A 22,128-nucleotide genomic window follows, 5' to 3' on the forward strand; every position below is an offset into this window, starting at 1 on the left:
CCTGTGATGTGCAAATTAGCTCAGAAACTGCAAGAACGTGGTATAGCGACTTTATTGATATGTCCTGTAAATAATAACACGCCAACTCGCTCTCCAACCCATGGCATCTTTAGACACAAGATTCCACATATGGCCATTTCACCTGTTTCTACGAATGATAAAGACTGTGTTTCTACTGTCAGACCTGCCGCTGACGTGAGAGAAGACGGGTCAGCTGTCATGTAAGATACCACGAGCGTTGCTGTGGAAGATGATCCATCTACCGGCGCCATGTTTGTTACTGTAGGAGATGACGTGCTCACTATTGTGGAAGACGACGACAATGAAGGCAAAGAGAAAATGGAAATGGAATATAATGAAGATGAGATTAGAAGAGCTGTAGAATCTATATTGTAATATTTCACACGAATTAAAACAAAAAAGAAATGTTAACCTGTATTTTATTTACTTTTCCTAATTTCTCTATACACACACAAAAAAAAAAATGTTGACCTGTATTTTATTTATTGTTTCCTAATTTCTCTGTACAAAAAGAAAAACTATGAATTACATATTATAAAAGCCTCTAACAACTCTATGTGACAGGGTGTATATATAAGATGAAGGTTATGTTAAAAACCTTTTTAATCGCTTCGAGATGTGTTCCAACTACATGCGAGCCAAATTACGGCGAATCAAAGATTCTATTCTTGAAGTGGATTTCCCCAACGATGATATATTTAAACCCGGGGACTGTATTGTCTATGATCTTCCTGCCCTACACCAGTTTTCTAATGGTTACTCCCAACAGCTGTGGGAAAAATATCCTTATGGGATGGTTGAAAAGAAAATATGTCCTGAAACGCTTTGTGCCGTAGTTACGGATCGTGGCACTCAGGAAATATAATCCTCTCCCCGCCACCAGAACCTGATGTGCAACCTTATCTCATAGCCCTCATATGTCAATATAGTGTAGGTGCATCTATTGAAAATAATGACATTAACCTATTTCATATTAAGCACAGTAAAGATATCGATATAGTAGCGGGATTGCAGAGAGATACAACTATCAACAGATGCTGGTGTTTTAAAAAGGCCGTGAGTCGCATTGTGAGCGAAGCCAAGAGTAATAATTCTATCAAACGGATAGTTATGCCATTTGGTATAGGCTTCAATTCTGGGGTGGATTGGTCTAGAGCGGGTGAAGAAGAAGAATGGCTGGCATCTTACTACCCTACACTGGCTCATTTGGCCCATGTAATGAAAAAATGCAAAAATGAATTTGTGCTGGTGCGTCCTAAACAAGATGGAGCAGGGAAAGGTCAAGTACCGCCACACGTAGTGAAAAGACCATCGAGTAAAAGGAGGAACCTTAGATCTTATTACACTAACGACGAAAAATAAAAAAGTACTTGTTTTTTGCATATGTACTCATAATAAAATAATTTTTTTTTTAAAATGTCAAGTTCTTTTTTATCTGTTAAAGTAGTTTTTTAAAAAAAAGAGAGAGACCTCGTCACTTATTCACCCCCCTTCCCCATGACAAGTACTCTAGCAAATACTACCTGATATTTTTTGTTTAACATATTTCATCTTCAAGGGGAGTGTGCAATAATAATAATAATGATACATGATTTTTTTATTTAGGTAAAAACACATACATACAAAAAAAATAATGTTCTGGTTGAACATAGGTTGGGAGACAGTCTCGAGATTTGGGGATAACCCACTCCCCATCAGGCACCCGCACACCACTCCTGTAGTATGTCCCCTTTCCATCATTAGTTCCTAAGAGTTATCTTGTAGGTGGAGCTCTATCTAGATCTGCCTTAATGACGAGATGCAAATTTTCCCTCCAATAAACCTCATCCTCTGGCGCAATTTCCTCACTTCGGAGGTGGAACAATAATCCCCGAAGAAAATTTCTCTAAATGCATTCTGCGCTCGAACTTTGTCACGATAAATAAACCAGTTTTCACACTGTTTAAAATCAATCCGCGCAAACTGTTTTTCTATTTCACCTTGGGCTTGCACCCACTCGATAAAGTTGGGTATTCCATTATACGCCACTTTAATCAAGCCTATTCCTATTTCGACAGGTAGTCTTATTTCTGTTTCGTCACAAAAACCGCCATATATGGTCTCAACGGCGTTAATTTGTTTGGTTTTCTGTCTTTGAACATGTGAGTCTTCTAAATCTGCGCCTTCATACTGCTTTTCAATTGCTGCCAAAGCCTTGATGCGTGCGATGAACTAGGGCAATTCCTCATACTCCACGATGCAATGACCTCGTGAAATAAATACCAGGGGCGATTCCCTGCATTGCATCTTCCTCTTTTCCTCAACATCTACAGCCTGATGGCCGAGCTCTGATAAAAGATATAACAAAAAAAATTAATTGCATACACCCATAGAAAGATAGAAAAAAAATCGTTGAACTTTATCGTGGGTCCTGGGGACCCCTGGGGGGAACGGACCACCACCCCGGCACCCCGCCAGCCAGCCAGGTGCGCGCCGAGCGCGTCCTGACCCAACTGCTTGAAAAGTATTTTCACGATTTGGCCCACCGGCGTCGAGTCGGCATGGAAGTGCCCAACCGTTTCTGAAAATCAATTTACACTACTAATATAAACACTAGCAATACCCTATACACATTACTACACACTTATGCCAGAAAACGAGAATGCAGTGCTACTTAGCTTTGTAAACTAGACACAGGATAAGGTAAGGGAGAGAAGCAGGAGGAAGGGGAGAGGGATGCAGAGCAACACAGTAGAGTTGTTGACACCATGCCGCCAGCCAGTGAAGAACGCCTCAGCCTCCAGTCCCAGAGATCCTGAGGTGTGTGGTGCTGGGAAGAGCCTAATTGATTGTGCAACTTATACACATTACAAATCTTCACCAATGTACAATATTGTTTGCTTTACTCATTCTAAGGATGGTTAATAATTACTACAATGTTGTACTTAATTCACAACAAGCTCAAGAGTCTGAATGTTCTTTGAGAAACAAGATACGTCTACGTCTGGCAAGGAAGATACGAACAAAGACATGTCGACAAGCGCATCAAATAATGTAAAGTAATTTATTTATGCTCAATTTGACCTCTGGTTTCCACTGATGAACCCAGGGTCGTAACACTCCTCCCCCCTTCAGAAAAAAATGTGGCTACTATAATAGTAGTCATATTTTTTTTTAAGGTTATGCAGAGAATAAAAAAAGGAAAATCTATGACATAAAAGAAAAATCAATCAAAACAACAATTTCTCTGCAAGAAAAAGTACAAAGGAATTCTCTGAAAGAAAAAACACATACAAAAAAAAAAAAAAAAACGGAGAAGTAAATAAATTTGACACGGAATATTTAATGTCACAGGAGAACCTAAAAAAAATAACTAAAGCATGACAGTTGGTATATGGCTTCCTGTGGCTCAGATGAATGTTACTCAAGTAACCGGGACAGAGCGTCAGCTATCACGTTGAGTCGGCCAGATGGATAATGGAAAGATTGAAGTCCTGTAGGTACAATGCCCACCTGAGGATGCGTTTATTTTTTTCCTTCATCTGATTCAAGAATACTAGTGGGTTATGGTCCGTGTACACTTTCACTATATTACCTGTGAGTTAGACTTCGAACTTTTTACATGTTAACACTAGCGCCAACACCTCTTTTTCTACCACTGAATAATTGCGTTGCGCCTTGTCAAATTTCACAGAGTAATAATATACTGGGTGTTCCACTTGATCATCCCCAGTTTGCAACAACACTGCACCAGCACCTGAGTCAGATGCGTCAACATGAATTTTAAATGGTCGGTCGAACCTTGGACTAGCGAGCACTGGGGCGGAAGCTAAGACCAATTTCAAATTTTTAAACGCCTCTACACAGTCTGATGACCACTTAAATTTAACGGCCTTCCACAACAAGTCTGTGAGAGGAGTGGCAACACTTGAAAAGTTCTGACCAAAGCGTCGATAGTACGCATACATACCGATAAATCTTTGAACGTCCTTCTTAGACCGGAGCACTGGATATACCAGAATGGCACTGATTTTATCTTGCCGAGGTAACACTTTTCTTTGTCCCACTTCATAACCGAGGTACGTCACTGTGCCTTGGCCAAAATGACACTTTTTTGCATTTAAGGTTAGAGTTGCATTTTTCAAAACTGTGAACAACTGGCATAACCTAACTATGTGATCAGCCCAATTACTATCAAAGAGCACAATGCCATCTAAATACGCCCGACAATTTGGCACATTAGTGAGCCAAGAGTTTATTAGCCTCTGGAACATGGCAGGGGCATTATGCAAGCCGAAAGGTAACACTTGATACTCAAAGACACCATCGGGTGTTACGAACACAGTTAGTTGTTTAGCACGTTCAGTGAGCGGGATCTGATAATAACCCCTCAAGAGGTCGAATTTCGAGACGTTCGTGGCGTTCCAGATTTCGTCGATGCAGTCTTCGAGAAGAGGCAGTGGATAGGCATTCACAATGGTCACCTTGTTGAGCTGCAGATAGTTGGTGCATAATCGCCAGGAGCCGTCTGGTTTGGGGACCAAAAGGCAGGGCGAGCACCAAGAGCCCTGGCTCGGCCGGATGAGGCCGTGTTGGAGCGGGAAGTCGACCTCTTTCCGTACGATGGCTTTCTTTTCTGGACTCATTCGATAGGGTTGAAGGTGAATAGGGGTGTAGTCCATCAACTTGACATCATGGTAAATGGCATCAGTCTGGGTCAGGACGTCTCCGAACAGACTGGAGAATTCGTCAAGCAACGACTGCACCTCTTCACGTTGGGCCATCTGCAAATGGGACAGTCTCTCCTCCACAGCATTCACAGAACTAGAATTACTGAGAATAAGATTAGTTGGGTCCCCAGAATAATCATCCCCTCCCTCACTGTAAAAGGAAACATTGGTTAGTGCGATGGGCCTGGGGCCCTGGAACTTCTTCAGCTGAAGAAGTTCCAGAACCCCAAGTGTATGAGCATTACCTGGTTACACTTGTCAGAGTGCCTCACTTTGTACGTGAGGTCCCCAGTCTTTTCTGTCACAATGTAGGGGCCTTCGTACTTGCGGGACATAGTGTTCCCTAGTCGAGGCTTTAACACCAGGACAGGGTCACCAGGCTGAAATACCCGCAACTTAGCCTTAGCATCGTGTCGTTCTTTCATATTTTCTTGGGCCTTCCCGAGATACTTTAGTGCAGCCGCCTTGCAGTCCTTGAGTCTCTGGTGGTGTTGCACAAAGTCGAGCCTTCGGTTAACGTTACATTCCCTAACAGATTCTCCTGTAACATATGCAAGGGTCCACGAACATTATTGCCAAAGAATAACTCAAAAGGAGAACAACACAGTGAACTTTGCAACCCCTCTCGAGCAGCAAACAAAACATAAGGCAAGTTCTCATCCCAGAAGTTGTGGGAACTCTCGCACGATGTCTTCAACATCTGCTCCAGAGTTAGATGGAACCGCTCAATTACCCCCTGACTCTGTGGATGGTATGGGCTAGAAACCTTATGAATTATTCCATGGTCCTTACAGAATTGTTAAAAAATATTAGACTTAAAATTAATACCATTGTCAGTTTGCACGACCTGAAGCAGTCCAAAAGTAGAAAAAAACTGCAACATACGAGCAACAACAGTCTTTGCTCAGATGTTCCTTACAGCAAAAGCCTCAGGGTAACGGGTTATAATACACATCATCATGATTAGGTAAATATTACCAGACTTAGTTCTAGGTAATAGTCCTAACAGAAACCCACACAAAGGACTACCATGATGGTGAAATATGGATATCAGAGTGCAATCTTTTCAGATGTGATAGGAAACACCGGCTTCAGGGTGGGGTCAGCCTCTACATCAAAGACACACTCATCTGTACTGAGCTGCTAAACACCTCAAATTATATGGTGGAAATGCTGATAATCAAAACAGAGATTCTAAATGTAGTTATTGTCCTTGTATATAAGTCACCGGAGGCAAACCCTCAGCAGTTTAAAGACCAACTAATGAAAATAGAACACTGCTTGGAAAACCTCACAAATTCAGCTCAAAACATCATCCTGCTTGGGGACTTCAACCTACGGCATCTGAAATGGAAGCACCTGGCTAATACAGTAATATCAGAAAGAATACCAGGAAGTAGCCTAAATGAACAGGCCTGCTACGAATGTGCGACAGGTTTGCCTAAAACCAGCAAATAGTAGAACCAACTAGGAAGGAGAACATGCTGGACCTCATTTTCACTAATAATGATGAATTGATCAGGAACATAATGATTACAAATACCTGTTACTCAGATCACAACTTAATTGAAGTTATGACAACCATGGGGAGTAGACCTTCAAAACCAGTCCAGATTCCCGGTGGAGGAGATTTCAGCAAATTCAACTTCAATAATAAACAGATAAACTGGAAGCAAATAAACCAGGACTTCACAGAAATAAACTGGGAAGAACAGCTAGAAAATGCAAACCTGAACCAGTGCCTGGAAAAAAATAAGCTCAGTAGCACTAGAAATATGTTCAAACCGCAAACCTCTAAGAAAAAAGAGGAAGAGATGCAGATTGGAACAGGAACGTCGTTCCCTATATAGGCGAAGAAAACGAATCGCGGAACAACTTGAGAGTCGCACCCTATCTCAAGAACGGCAAAGAAGGTTAGGTAGAGAAATAGAAACCATTGAACGGAAGCTACAAGAATCATACAAAACCCAGGAGAGGCAAAGAGAGCAAAAGGCCATCAGTGAAATAGAGAGAAATCCGAAATATTTTTTCTCCTATGCAAAATCAAGATAAAAAACCACATCTAGTATCGGGCCCCTGCGAAAGGGAGATGGAACTTTCACCGATGACAACAAAGAAATGAGCGAGCTACTGAGGAAGCAGTACGACTCTGTTTTCAGCGAGCCATTAAACACACTAAAGATTGATAACCCAAATGAATTTTTCATGGATATGATACCAACATCAAATCATATATCAGACGTCACCCTATCCCCACTGGATTTTGAAGAAGCCATAAACAGTATGCCTATGCACTCTGCACCAGGCCCGGATTCTTGGAACTCCATATTCATAAAGAACTGTAAAAAAACACTATCGCAGGCCCTCCACATTCTGTGGAGACAAAGCCTAGATACTGGCGTTATTCCTGATATACTAAAAACAGCAGAGATAGCACCACTTCATAAAGGAGGAAATAAGGCAGAGGCAAAAAATTACAGACCGATAGCACTAACATCGCACATCATAAAAATTTTTGAGAGAGTGCTAAGAAGTAAGATCACAAAATACATGGAATCACAGCATCTCCATAACCACGGACAACATGGTTTCAGAACAGGGCGCTCTTGCCTGTCGCAGTTGCTGGACCACTATGATATGGCATTAGATGCTATGGAAGACAAACAAAACGCTGATGTAATTTACACAGATTTCGCAAAAGCTTTTGATAAATGTGACCATGGTGTTATTGCACATAAAATGCGTTCAAAAGGAATTACCGGAAAAATAGGCAGATAGATCTACAATTTCCTGACCAACAGAACCCAATGTGTAATAGTCAACAAAATAAAATCCAGCCCATCAACCGTGAAGAGCTCAGTTCCCCAGGGTACTGTGCTTGCTCCAGTACTTTTTCTCATCCACATATCGGACATAGACAAGAACACAACCTATAGCACTGTATCATCATTTGCAGATGACACTATTGGATCTACATGAGAGTAGGCAACATAGAGGACACAGCAAACCTCCAGTCAGATGAAGATCAGGTCTTTCTATGGGCTACAGAAAATAATATGGTGTTTAACGAAGATAAGTTCCAGCTCATGCGCTATGGAAAAATGAAAATATAAAAACGGAAACCACGTACAAAACTCAGGCAAATCATAACATAGAACGAAAAGGCAATGTAAAGGATCTGGGTGTACTCATGTCGGAAGACCTTACCTTTAAAGAACACAATAAAGTAGCCGTCACAACTGCAAGAAAAATGACAGGTTGGATAACAAGAACTTTTCACACTAGAGATGCTATACCGATGATGATACTTTTCAAAACGCTTGTGCTCTCTAGAGTGGAGTACTGCTGCACAATGACAGCCCCTTTCAAAGCTGGAGAAATTGCTGACCTGGAGAGCGTGCAGAGATCCTTTACTGCTAGAATCCACTCAGTAAAACATCTAAACTATTGGGACCGACTAAAGAGCCAAAAACTGTACTCCCTTGAGCGCAGGTGGGAGAGGTACATAATAATTTACACGTGGAAAATATTAGAGGGGCTGGTCCCAAACTTGCACACAGAAATAACATCACATGAGACCAGAAGACATGGCAGGATGTGCAGAATACCCTCGTTGAAAAGCAGAGGTGCAACAGGTACTCTGAGAGAGAACTCTATCAACATCAGAGGCCCGAGACTGTTCAACACGCTTCCACAACACATAAGGGGCATAATTGGCCGACCCTTCAGTGTTCAAGAGAGAACTGGATAAGCACCTCCAAAGGATACCTGATCAACCAGGCTGTGACTCATACGTCAGGCTGCGAGCAGCCGCTTCCAACAGCCTGGTTGATCAGTCCGGCAACCAGGAGGCCTGGTCGACGACCGGGCCGCGGGGACGCTAAGCCCCGGAAGCACCTCAAGGTAACCTCAAGGTAGGTAAGGTAGGTAATGGACCAACACAGTCCATTACTACATGAGAAAATGGTTCCTCCGGCATGACAATAGGCCTTAGAGGAGCTTTAGGTGGTGTCTGGTTTGGTTTCCTAACAAGTTGACAAGCAATACATGAATTACAAAATTTTGCCACATCGCTTTTCAGCTTGGGCCAAAAAAAATATTTGAAAATTTTGTGATAAGTAATACTAATACCTTGATGTCCCCCCATAGGATCATCATGAGCAGCTGACAAAACTCTTTCTCTATAGCAGATTGGCATCATAACCTAGTGGACTACCTCCCACTCATTTGACAAGGGAGCGCTCTGTGGCCTCCATTTTCTCATCAAAATCCGATCATTGTAATAGTACCCAGTTGCTGCGTCTACAGTTTCCTCCTTAGAGATGGCTACTTCATGGCATTCTGCAAGACTGGGGTCAGCTTTCTGTAACTCACTCAAGGAGGCGTCCAGGCCTTGGTCAGATGCCATTGGCCAAGGCTCAATAGTGTTCTCCTCCACCTCCTCACTACTCTCAATAGGAGGCAATGGTAGGCTCTCCGCAGTGTCCTCGGCCAAGTCATTGAGTCGGGTCATGAATGTGTCCGCAAGGTCCACTTGGCTTTCACCACTCGGAAAGTTCCTCGTGTCCTCAGGATTTACCACCTTGGCAAGCACAGGGCTGCCCTTACATTTAAGTCCCATAGACCTGGTCACCGCGCACGCAGGGTACACAACATTATCCTCTGTGGCTGGTAGATCCACGGAAACCTTAGGGGTAGGCAACATAATAGGCAGTCTGGAGTCTCCTACCTTATTCCCTGCTAAATCATTACCCAATATTACATCAACATTAGGGATAGGTAGGTATGAAGTGACTCTGATCACTAGTGACACCCTCGACCAGTACTACCTCTCTAGTGTCGAGAGTGTTTGCACCTTGCAATGCACTCTCAAAAATTAAAGTCTGGAAGGCACCGGTTTCTCTGAAAATCACCACATCCTTCCAGGAAGAACCCTCAGACAAAAGTAGTCTCCCTTTCGATAAGAATGGGGTAAGCAGGTCCAACCACTGTGGGTTGGAGGTCTTACTCCCTAACCCTTCAGAAGGCCTCAAGCCCTGTGTCACAACTAGAGCAATGGGTCTTTTTTCTGGGTACAGTTGCCAACAACGGCTAGTAATGTGGTTTGGACGTTTACAGTGACCACAGATTCGTTGGGGAGAAGAGACATTACTAACAGGATTGCCCTTTGGTTCACCCTTAGGTACCGTGGGGCTAGACAATTTAACAGGGTTAGTTATGTCTGAAACAGAAGGTGCATTAGTTATAGGGTTAGAATTAGCTGGTCTGGACTGGCTGTGGGAATAAGTTTTGTTTCCCTGTGGGGTATAATTATTTTTATTGGGCCTTTTGCCTGCCAGCTGGTAGTTTTCTGCCATCTTGGCCAAATCCACTATATTAGAATCTACCTCTATCCTTCCTCTAATGTAATGTGCTACATTCTCTGGCATATTATCTATAAAATTTTCCATGAGAACTAAATTTTTAAGTGCCTCATATGTTTTGGCTTTAGCCGAGCGAATCTATTTTTCAAACAATCAAATTTGATCACTAGCAAATTCAGTGAGAGGTTGGTTGTGAGTAGGCCTAAGGTTGCGATAAGCTTGGCGGTGAGCTTCAGGCGTAATTTCATATGCCCTCAAAATTCGTTCCCTGACTTTACCATATTAAAAACACTCGTCGTCATGCATGTTTACAAAAATATCTTGTGCTTTACCCCTAAGCCGCCCCTGTAAGATTTTCACCCACTCTTCCCTTGGCCAGTTCATGGACATGGCTAGTCTCTGAAAATGGTTGAAAAATCTTTCAGGGTCTGACTCTGAAAATTCAGGTAAGTTATGCTTTTTATCAAAATGCCTGGGGTTTGAGTCTCCAGTAGGCTGTGGTACCATTCTTGCCGCCTCATTTTTGAGCCTTTGCTCTTCAACTTTAGCATTTTGTTCTACTACTCTAGCCTCTTGCTCTGCCAGTCTTAACTGGGCTAGTTTTAATTCTAACTCTATATTTCTACTAGCTACACTTTCCACTGGACTGGGCTCGCATAAAATTGTATCACTTGGCAATAGTTCTTGGTCTATACAATGCCGTAAAATTTCATTCACCAAGGTCCACTTTTTATCAGTGTCGTTTAACTCGAGACCAAATTCCTTGCCTAACAATACTAAATTTAATTTGGTGAGCTTCTTAATCTCTACCACTGAAGGATCCTTTGCCAGTTCCTGCATTTTAGATGCCATCACTAATAAATTTAGCTCCTAGCAAAAGAAATAATAAAAAAATAAAAATTGGAAAAAACAAAAATTTGCACAGCCCCTAACACAAGGCCACACTTACCTCAATCGTGAAGGGATCCAGCTAGGTGTCCAGTCAGTGCAAGACATATTATTCGCTTGATGAGCTGGGCTAACACACAACCGTTCTCAATCGTGAAGGGATCCAGCTGGGTGTCCAGTCAGTGCAAGATATATCCTTTGCTAGATGAGCTGGGCCCTAGGCTAACACACAACCATTTTGCGGAAAACAAGAATTTTTAGTTTTGGCACTCAAAAATCTATGTTTTACAATTACAAAGTTCCTCCCGGACAGGCCAACCACTTGTTATAAATTTGTGGGCTGCTATGGGGGATCTAGTATTATGGAGCAGGGTCAACAGTTAGAATCAAGGTGTAACAGGGTAGTGACACAATTAAGCCCGGCCCCCAAGGAACATAGGTTCCTGTTTATACTTTAAGGTTTTAGAACAGATCTGTCGTCTGGGATACAATCAATTACGCCACTACAACAGGAGTAATGGATACACCTAAAAAACTATGAGACCTAAAAAGATCTCATACACCTAAATAGGTAAGATACACCTAAAAAGATGCGTTGTCCTACTAAGGGGAGGTCCACGTAGCTACGCTACGAGACCAACGTGATCACGCTGCGCTCCTCACTCTAAGCTGTATATCAGCCCTTATACTATTGCCAGATGATGTAGACCGCCACCCACAGGCAGCTAAGTACATGGAGTCCTAGCATGTTATAGCAAAACCAAAGTAACCGACCAAAATCAACTCATTCCATCTCAATTAAGCTTCAAAACATTCCTCTACGGCTGTGAGTACCAGTGCATGCTCCCGCCACCGCGCTGCCTGACGCAAGTTTCTTCACAATATATACCCCCAGTCCATTCTAACCAATCATGTCTCCTAAACATGGGGCTGTGCAGAGAAAGAAGGACAACAAACCCCTTAACAAGGCAACCATCCCGGCCAACTCAAACAATATTCGTGTTTCTCCGTCTGGAAGCTCTGGGGTCCAGGGCAGCGGTGCTGCCCTCCCCTCCACCCCTTTGAGCAAGGGAGCAGAGACATCTCAACCCTCTCCTATGGACATGCTAGCATCCCACTATAAGCAACTCAAGCGAGCTTCCGGTCCCTCACCGGAATTCTATAACTGGGCCGAGAATCAGTGGTTCAAAAAGTTGTGCCAAGTCCTCGAGTCTCAAAATGCTATCATCTTGAGTCTTCTAAATGAGAATCTAGCGATCCGCGCTAATCTCCAACAACAACAACAAGAAATAACCCTCCTCCGCGAGGAAATTAGAAACTGCAAGGCAAGCCAAGACCAACTACAGCATGATTTAAATGATCTCCGTGAGGAAAGCAACCTTCTGAAAACTGATGAAGCCATTAAAAAACAGGAGGAAGCCCTCAACAAAATGACTGCATGTATCAGTACATTTTCAGCCCAGCGTTCTGTCTCCCAGGATGAACAAGACCAGCAAAAGCTGCTAGACTCTGTTATAGTGTCGTCCCAAGATATACCTGTGGAACATGATGGTGAAAACTGTGTCGAAATAGCTCTGGATCTCATAAAAGACAAATTGCAGCTCATTCTAAACAAATCTGACGTTATTGCTGCCTACAGAGTAGGCAAAAAGAATCCATCAAGTCAAAACCAACGGAAAATTCGCCTGAAGCTGTCTTCCCAGTTCACGAAATCCAATCTAGTCCGGACAGCTGTAGCCCAACGGAAGGGATTATACATCAACGAGTGCTTGACTAGGAACAGACAGCACCTCCTCTACCGCCTGCGTCAAATCCGTCAAAAAAACCCAGATGCGATTCATCAGTGCTTCGTTAGAGATGGACTGATAAAGGTGAGAAAAACCGCAGAGGGCAAAATGTTCACAATTACTAAAGAAGAGAACCTCAACGCTTTCCTCTCCCAATGTGGTCTGTCTCAGCTCATTATCACTCCCAGTGAACTAACTTAATTAACCCCCTGTCAACTAGTGGGGCTAGGTTTCCTAAGTCTCATTGTTTCATTTTCTGACTTAATTTTTAACTTACTCTTAACTAGTCATTTACTGAAATTATTTAATTGAGTGCATAAATAGTTCTTCAGGTCTTATTAATTATACAGTCATAACTGAACTATTTATAGTTAATAATCATTAGCTTAAATTTGCCTATGCTTATTATTCAACTTTTCTTTGATTCCACTTATTACCTAGGTTGCCTAGCCTCGCCATGCTCCCTTACTCCATTAATTGTACCCCTGGCTTTGCCTGTATCTCAAATTGTAAATTGTTACTTACAGTGTACCTGAGAGTACTTGTAAGCAATCTACCTCATTTTTCATTTTTGCTCAATTTGTTTTTGTATTGCTTAGTCTTGTTTATATTTTTGTTTTGTATTTCTATATCTTGTGTTTTGTATAGTCCATGTTTATATGTTTTTTCGTTAATCTCATTTATTACCTAGGTTGCCTAGCCTAGCCATACTCCCTTACTCCATTGTACCCCTGTAAGCCCCTTTTGAGTTTGCTTTGTTCTGTATTGTGTACATCTTTTTCCCTATTTTATAGCTTATTTCTACCTTGTTATTTGCCTTTCTTCCCTTGTTTTTACTGCAATCAGTTTTCTTTATGCAGACAAGTATAGACCCTGAACTTAACCTCTTATCCACTATCTATGACAATTATCACTTTAATGATCTAAATTGCAGATATTTTGCAGCACATGATGTAAACAATGTATTAACTCATAATCACAATATCTCTGTAATCAATTTGAACGTTAGATCCCTAGGTAAACACTTCGATGATGTTAGTGCCTTGATTGAAGCTATTGACAACAAATTCTCTTTTATTATACTTACTGAAACATGGTTGAAAGAGGATACTACTCAGCTCTTTAACATGCCTAACTACTCAGCAATTCACAACTGTCGTCAAATTCAGAGAGGTGGTGGCACTGCTCTTTACTACCACCAAGAACTAACATGCTTAAAAGAAATTAGAACCAGAGACTGCTATGGGGAGTATATCCTCGCCAGCTTCAGAGTCAAGGGTGCCGAGTCTGTCCTGACTGTGGGTGCAGTTTATAGAATTCCTAACACTGATGTGTCCGAATTCAACTCAAACCTTAGAAATCTAATACTTGATAACAGACTGAACAAAAACCACCTAATTATCGCAGGGGACTTTAATATTGACCTCTGCGAGCCTGAACACCCCACTGCTGTTAGCTTCCTCAACTGTATGAATTCCTGCTTCCTCATACCCTTAATCACTAGACCTACTAGAATCACTGATAGCACTGCCACGACGCTCGATCACATCTGGACAAACATAACCTCTCCGCTTACTTCAGGTATAATCACCGATAGCACTACAGATCATTACCCCACATTTCTCTTAACTAACATTAGCAAACCACCTCTTGAGTCAAGAGTGATACGTTTTAGACTACACAATGAAACTGCTATACACAATTTTATAACTGCTGCTGATAATGTTAACTGGGAGTCCGAGTTAGGTAACATAGTGGACATCAACCTTGCAGTACAATCTTTTCTTCAAAAAACTCTTAGCCTTTATAATACCTACTGTCCTATGCTTACAAAACAAGTCACAACCAAAAGGCTTAACAATCCCTGGCTTACAAAGGGAATACTTAAATCTATTAATAAAAAACATGACCTTGAGAAGAAGTATAGGTTAGGAATTGTCTCCAAAGAATTCTCAAAGAATTACTCATTATTGCTGTCTAAGATAATTAGACGAGCCAAAACTAAATACTACGAAGATAAATTTACCCAAATAAAGAGCAACATTAAACAAACTTGGAGAACAATTTCTCAAATATTGGGATCAAAGAAGTCTTTAAATAACAAACCGACTCTCCTGTCTAATAACGATGGTCAGCTTTCAGCCTCTGATTCTGCTACTGAGTTCAATAGGTTCTTCTCTTCCATTGGTTCATCCCTTGCAAATGATATTCCATCTTCCAGTACAGACATTAATGACTATCTTTCAGGTAACTATCCACAGTCTCTGTACCTAAAGCCTATTAATTCCACTGACGTCAATGAGATAATCCTTTCCCTTAAAACCAAGTCTGGTGCCCTTGAGGAGATACCAACTTTAATTTACAAAAAAGCCTCCAGATCTTTAGCCCCTGCTATTGCTTTGCTCTTCAACAAGTCACTTGAACTCCAAACCTTCCCAGATATTCTAAAAAAAGCGAGAGTAACGCCTGTCCACAAATGTGGTAATCTCACAGATGTTAACAACTACAGACCTATATATCTATCCTGCCAAACTTGTCAAAAATTTTTGAAAAACTAATCTATAAGCAGCTTTACTCATATCTAGCCAAACTCAATATACTTAGCCCTTGCCAATATGGCTTCAGACCCAAAAAAAACACTAACGATGCACTTATTAGTATGCTTAACTCGATTCATACAGCTCTTGATAAAAATGAGTTCTCTGTTGGGTTGTTTGTGGACCTGCGTAAAGCTTTTGACACTGTCAACCACCAAAACCTTCTTCTTAAATTACATCATTATGGAGTCAGAGGACACTCCCTACAATACCTCAAATCCTACCTTACTGACAGGCTCCAATATGTTTCTGTGAATAATACAATTTCTCCCACCCTACCCATCAACATTGGTGTTCCCCAGGGCAGCATACTTGGCCCTCTCCTCTTTCTCATCTACATTAATGACCTTCCAAATGCCTCCCAACACCTCAAACCAATTCTATTTGCTGACGACACAACCTTCATTTACTCCAGTCCTGATCCCCTTGCTCTAAATGCCACAGTAAATACTGAGCTAAATAAAGTCCATCTGTGGCTAACTGCCAACAAACTCACCCTTAACATTGACAAAACCTTTTATATTCTGTTTGGCAATAAATCCTCTAATCAAATAAATCTCAAAATAAACAATACCCAAATTTGTAACAAATTAGATGGCAAATTCCTTGGCATTCTCATTGACCACAAGCTTAATTTCCAGGGACACATTCTAAACATATCAAAAAAAGTTTCAAAAACTGTGGGCATTCTTTCTAAGATCAGATATTATGTACCACGCCCTGCCCTGGTGACTCTCTATTACTCCCTTATCTATCCATATCTCAACTATGGTATTTGTGCTTGGGGCTCTACTACCCAAAATCATTTACGTCCTCTAATTACTCAACACAAAGCTGCTATTAGGACAATATCTAATTCTGGCCCCAGACATCACTCGGTACCCCTACTTAAATCTCTGAATATGTTAGACATTAAGTCACTGCACATTCTCTCATGTGTATTATACATATATAGAACGCTAAACTATAATGCCAATCCTGATCTCAAAAGCTTCATAGAAGGTTGTAACAGAACCCATGAGCACCACACCAGAAATAAATACAGTTTTGATATTCCTAGAGTACGACTTAATCAAACCAGAAATGCTCTACAAATCAAGGGGCCCAGAATGTGGAATGACCTTCCCAACCATGTTAAAGACTGTACCTCTCTCAACCAGTTTAAGTTAAAAGCGAAGCTATACCTAATAAATTCCCTGTAACCTACCTTACCCTTCTATTGTCAACCAATGTCTGTTTTTTTCTTTAAAGAGCGCTGTTTGTCGACATAATTGTATTTGTGCTGCTTTTTCATCTATGTTTTCATTTCTTGTTTTCATTCTACTCATTATGCTCAATTAGTATTAAGCTTGTCATTTAAGTTTATCATGCCCGAAACGCTTTGCGTAATAGTGGCTTTAGGCATTGTATGTACTAGCTATACCTATAAGTTAAACAATCCTTGTAAATATTTATTGTATGTATGTACCTTACCTAAATAAAATTGTATTGTATTGTATTGTATTGTACTAACTTATTTATTAAACCCTCTTAACAATTCCCATATACATTCACAACAATAACAATAATTACTTTACCACACTATCTTACGTTAACTACCTTGGTCCACATAGACAGGATACAAGGCTTACACTTGGGACAAGCTAGGGTAAAGTCTACTAGGCAAGGGACACTAGCAAGGACTCTAGGTAGCTTGGTACCACTGGAGAAGCATGTGATTCCACTGAGTCCCCTTTAGAGTAAATTAGCAATATAAACACTAGCGATACCCTATACACATTACTACACACTTATGCCAGAAAACGAGAATGCAGCGCTACTTAGCTTTGTAAACTAGACACAGGATAAGGTAAGGGAGAGAAGTAGGAGGAAGGGGAGAGGGATGCAGAGCAACACAGTAGAGTTGTTGACACCATGCCGCCAGCCAGAGAAGAATGCTTCAGCCTCCAGTCCCAGAGCTCCCGAGGTGTGTGGTGCCGGGAAGAGCCTAATTGATCGTGCAGCTTATACCACATTACAAATCTTCACCGATGTACTATATTGTTGTGGGTTGGACATGTATATGAGTGGGATTGGGTGGTTATAGATAGGAGCTGCCTCGTGTGGGCCAATAGGCCTTCTGCAGTTACCTTTGTTCTTATGTTCAATCCTTACCGCTATCAACTGCCTCAACTATGCTAGAATAAAAAGATAACAAATTTGTTAAACATGAACGGCCATTTATAAAACCATGTTGCGACTCATTTATTAATTTATGTTTTTCAAGATGAAGACGAATTGTCTTTGCAATTATCGATTCGAGTAACTTTCCCACAATAGACGTTAGGCTAATTGACCGATAGTTTGACGCAAGTGATCTATCACCTTTCTTAACTTTACCTATAAGGTTCTTCAGATCCTTTGTTATCCACTTTGGATCATTAGTATTCGATCTGGATCTGTAGTATATGGTATACTACATTCCTGGGATTTGCTCAGAATATTTTTAAATAGGTTATAATTTGAATCCACATCAAAAACCCCTTTTACGTCACCTATCACCCATTTCAGAAAGTAAATTATATATTATTTATGCACATATAATGTAATGAGTGTAAGTGACAGCGTTGTTGAACAGACCACCAACGATAGGAGGCCTGGTCAAACCAGGCCCCTGGGGACGTTGATGCGTGTAACCTTGGAAAGAAAAAGTAACCGCAAGGTAAAGTAATCCTCCCCAGGGGCGATAGACTTCCCAACCTTAATTGTCATCTTTATGTTTAACATTACTGTTCATGTTTAAAAAATTTGCTATAATTTTATTCCAGCATGGTTGAGGCAGTTGATAGTGGTAAGGTTTGTGATGTTGTGTACCTTGGCTTTAGCAAAGGTTTTGATACAGTGCCACATGAAAGTCTGATTAAAAAGATAGAAGCTCATGGAATTGGGGGTGCTATATTAAGTTGGATTAGGGCATGGCTATACCAAAGGAAACAATGTTAGTATCAATGGGGTTAAGTCAGAGTGGGAAAATGTTGTAAGTAGAGTGCCTCAAAGCTCTGTCCTGGGACCTCTGTAATTCATAATATATATAAAGGATTTATATTGAGGCTTGAGCAGCAACATTTGCAAATTTGCCGATGATACAGAAATTGGGAGAGAAATAAGCTCAGAAAAAGACTCACTATCAATTCAAGATGATCTAAATAGGGTTTTGAAATGGTCAAAGGATTGGCAAATGCAGTTTAATGCTGACAAATGTAAGGTTTTGAGGCTTGATAATGATGATAGAGTTACAAGATATTTACTAGATGGTGTTGAGATTGCGAAGTAATATTGTGAAAGGGATCTGGGAGTTATGATTAGTAAGAAATTAAAACCAAAAAAATCAATGCATAAATGTTCGTAATTAGGCAAATAGGACACTGGGATTTATTAATCGAAGCGTTAGCAACAAGACACCTGGTGTTGTTCTTCAGCTATATCTTTCTCTGTTTAGGCCCCATTTAGATTATGTAGTTCAGTTTTGGTCGCCATAATATAAAATGGATATAAATTCACTAGAATGCGTCCAGCGTAGGATGACAAAGCTAATCCCACAAATTAGAAACCTGTCATAATGAAGAAAGATTGACAAAGCTTAAGCTACATTCTCTGGGAAGGTTGAAGAATCAGGGGTGACATGATTGTACAAGTCGATGAATAGACATAACAAAGGGGATATTAATATTATTGGGTGGGTGGATATGAATAGGAGCTGCCTCGTATGGGCCAATAGGCCTTCTGCAGTTACCATCATTCCTATGTTCTTATGTCATTAATACTTCATCCCGGGTAATGTCTTTGCAAGGAACCCATCCTCCTAAAATTTAATTTAGTTTAAAATTCATTGTATCGGGGGACAGGAAGCCGGAGTGTATTTATACACGTTAGGCTTTTATCAAGGCCACCCACTACGTCCCCAGGGAGGAATTACTAACCCCATCCAGGATGCAACTCCACAACAAACTGGCTAACTCCTAAGTACCTACTTACTGGTAGACAAACAGATGCATTAGGTGAAAGAAAATATGTCCAACCATTTATGTCCCACCCGGAATACTCGTAATCACATTAGCAACCTTCCACGACTCACTTACACACTGCCTGACTCTTGGTTTATGATGGTATGCAGGCTGTGACCTTTAAATTAGGATTTCCTGGGAGAAGTTGTATATAGGTAAGTGTAGTGTGGGCAGTGTTGTCAAGGGAGGTGGTGTAATTGTTGCATTCACCTTGCAAGTTGAACTGGTAGCAATGCTGGTGCCCCTTAAAATGATTGAAAACGCTATAGTAGACAGCTAAATATTTTCAGACTCAATTTCTTAACTACTAGCATTAAATAGATTACAATCAAATAATGACGTATGTTAAATAAAGGAAGTGTTTGTACTATGGGGCCTAGTATTATCTGGATGTAGGGGCAATAGTAAGCATTAAGAGTTATCAAATATGGGAGAACTAAAATGCCCGGCCCCCAAAATAACTATCCATAGTAATAATAACTTGCTACTAGACCATGTCAAACTAGAGGTTGATCATAGAACTCCCACACAGGAAGAAGGGGAAACTCCTTACTAACTTACTTATTTATTAACCCCTTAACAACCCCCCATATTCACTCACACCAATAACAATAATAGTAATTACTTTACCACACTATCTTACGTTAAAAGCCTTGGTCCACATAGACAGGATACAAGGTTTACACTGTGAACAAGCTAGGGTAAAGTACTACTGGATATGCACTGAAACTTTATGCAGCTTAGGGTAGTGAGGCTACGTGGTACCCTAATACAAAACCACAACACTTAGGGGTACCCAAAACACTGGCAAATTCTACCCCCAGGTCTCACCAATCGTTACTACCAGAGTAGGCACACTTAAAACACACCGTACTTAACTTAATGGTACAGGAACTTAAGGTAAGGGAAATAAGTCAGAGGAGAAGGGAGAAGAGGATAGGTGCAGCCACAGAGTAGGTCTCGACACCACGAACGCCAGCCAGAGAAGGGCGAGAGACTGTCTCCTTCCCCTCAGCTGGCTCGCTGCCGGCAGCCTGCTCAACTAATCGTACCGCAGCCCTATACCAAGTTTACTCAGGTTTACTTTACAAATGATTAGTAAGTATTAGTAAACAAAGTTGGTGCCTATGTTATTATTTAATAATCAACCCCAAGCTCAGTCTTTAAATGCTCTTTGAGAAACAAGAATAGTCTTACATCTGGCAGGAAAGATACAAACAATTTCAGCTCGTGATGCATCCAACATTCATCAGATCTAACAGAAAAAACAGAAATCACAATCAAATAGCTGGTAAACAAAGAACTCATACTGAATATAATTGCCTATCAAAGAAAGGAAAATGCTTAAAAAACAAAACACTTAAGCGCACTTAAAGTGATCAATACAAATAAAACTTATTAACTGTCACATATATTAAAACTAATTTAAAATCCATTAAACTACAAGATGAAATTTATAACTACTAAAACAAACCATTCCATTAAACTTACGTGAAGTGATCAGAAGTGAAACTTGATACCTAACACATAGATACTAAACACTATAACAAATATTTATATAATGACCACAAATCTACAAAAACTGTATGTAAAATACAAACAGAATAAACGACAATTATGTTTTTTATATGATTTTGGTTTGTACTTTATAATTGTCGTTTATTCTGTTTGTATTTTACATACAGTTTTTGTAGATTTGTGGTCATTATATAAATATTTGTTATAGTGTTTAGTATCTATGTGTTAGGTATCAAGTTTCACTTCTGATCACTTCACGTAAGTTTAATGGAATGGTTTGTTTTAGTAGTTATAAATTTCATCTTGTAGTTTAATGGATTTTAAATTAGTTTTAATATATGTGACAGTTAATAAGTTTTATTTGTATTGATCACTTTAAGTGCGCTTAAGTGTTTTGTTTTTTAAGCATTTTCCTTTCTTTGATAGGCAATTATATTCAGTATGAGTTCTTTGTTTACCAGCTATTTGATTGTGATTTCTGTTTTTTCTTTTAGATCTGATGATGAATACGAGAAGTATTCAAAACGTTATGTTTTTTAAAGTAAAGATTCTGATACAAGATGTTCAGTATATCCCTGGTTTTCCTATTCATCTTAAAATTAAGATTCCCGAAGGGTACATCGATCATAAATATATATATATATATATATATATATATATATATATATATATATATATATATATATATATATATATATATATATATATATATAACATATATATGTTTTCCGTCACATATATATGCATACATGTGCGCTATTTCACCATCCCTCTAATTAAAAGCAAAAGTGTGTGCGTTGGTTGGTAAGTGTAACTTCTAATATATGGTCACTTTGTATATTTATATATCTGCTCAATAATATTAACAATCAGTTGTTTGTTCTTCTATTTGTTCTAGTTCTTTCAATATTACTATTATTAGTTAAATCTTTTTTAAGTTCCTCATTGTATCCAACACCATATTTTCGGATTTTTAAAACTGTCGATTATTATCTATTTTTTACCTTTTGTTCACTTAGATGTTAAATGAGACTGGTAACATCTATACACTCGAGAGATAAATGTGAGGGTTAATGTCACAGCCATACAGTTTATATGCGAAAGGTCTGTGGTCGCTGACATACATATTAATTAGTAGGTACAGAGATTGCATGTTCAATTTATTTGATTTGTTTAAAATTATATATTTAGAGCACAAGTTT

The 22,128-nt window shown here is 40.0% G+C and overlaps 1 long non-coding RNA gene across 1 annotated transcript; it reads right to left on the bottom strand.

Annotated features, from left to right (window-relative positions):
* Positions 1-1,633: 1,633 nt before the first annotated feature.
* LOC138372411 (uncharacterized) lies at positions 1,634-20,915 on the bottom strand. The gene is made up of 3 exons (XR_011230853.1): positions 20,900-20,915; positions 20,606-20,663; positions 1,634-2,348 (listed from the first exon to the last, which is right to left on the bottom strand). It is a non-coding gene; the product is annotated as an uncharacterized lncRNA (long non-coding RNA).
* Between the last annotated feature and the right edge of the window lie 1,213 nt (positions 20,916-22,128).

This window comes from Procambarus clarkii, chromosome 38, assembly GCF_040958095.1.
Source record: "Procambarus clarkii isolate CNS0578487 chromosome 38, FALCON_Pclarkii_2.0, whole genome shotgun sequence".
NCBI lineage: Eukaryota > Metazoa > Arthropoda > Malacostraca > Decapoda > Cambaridae > Procambarus > Procambarus clarkii.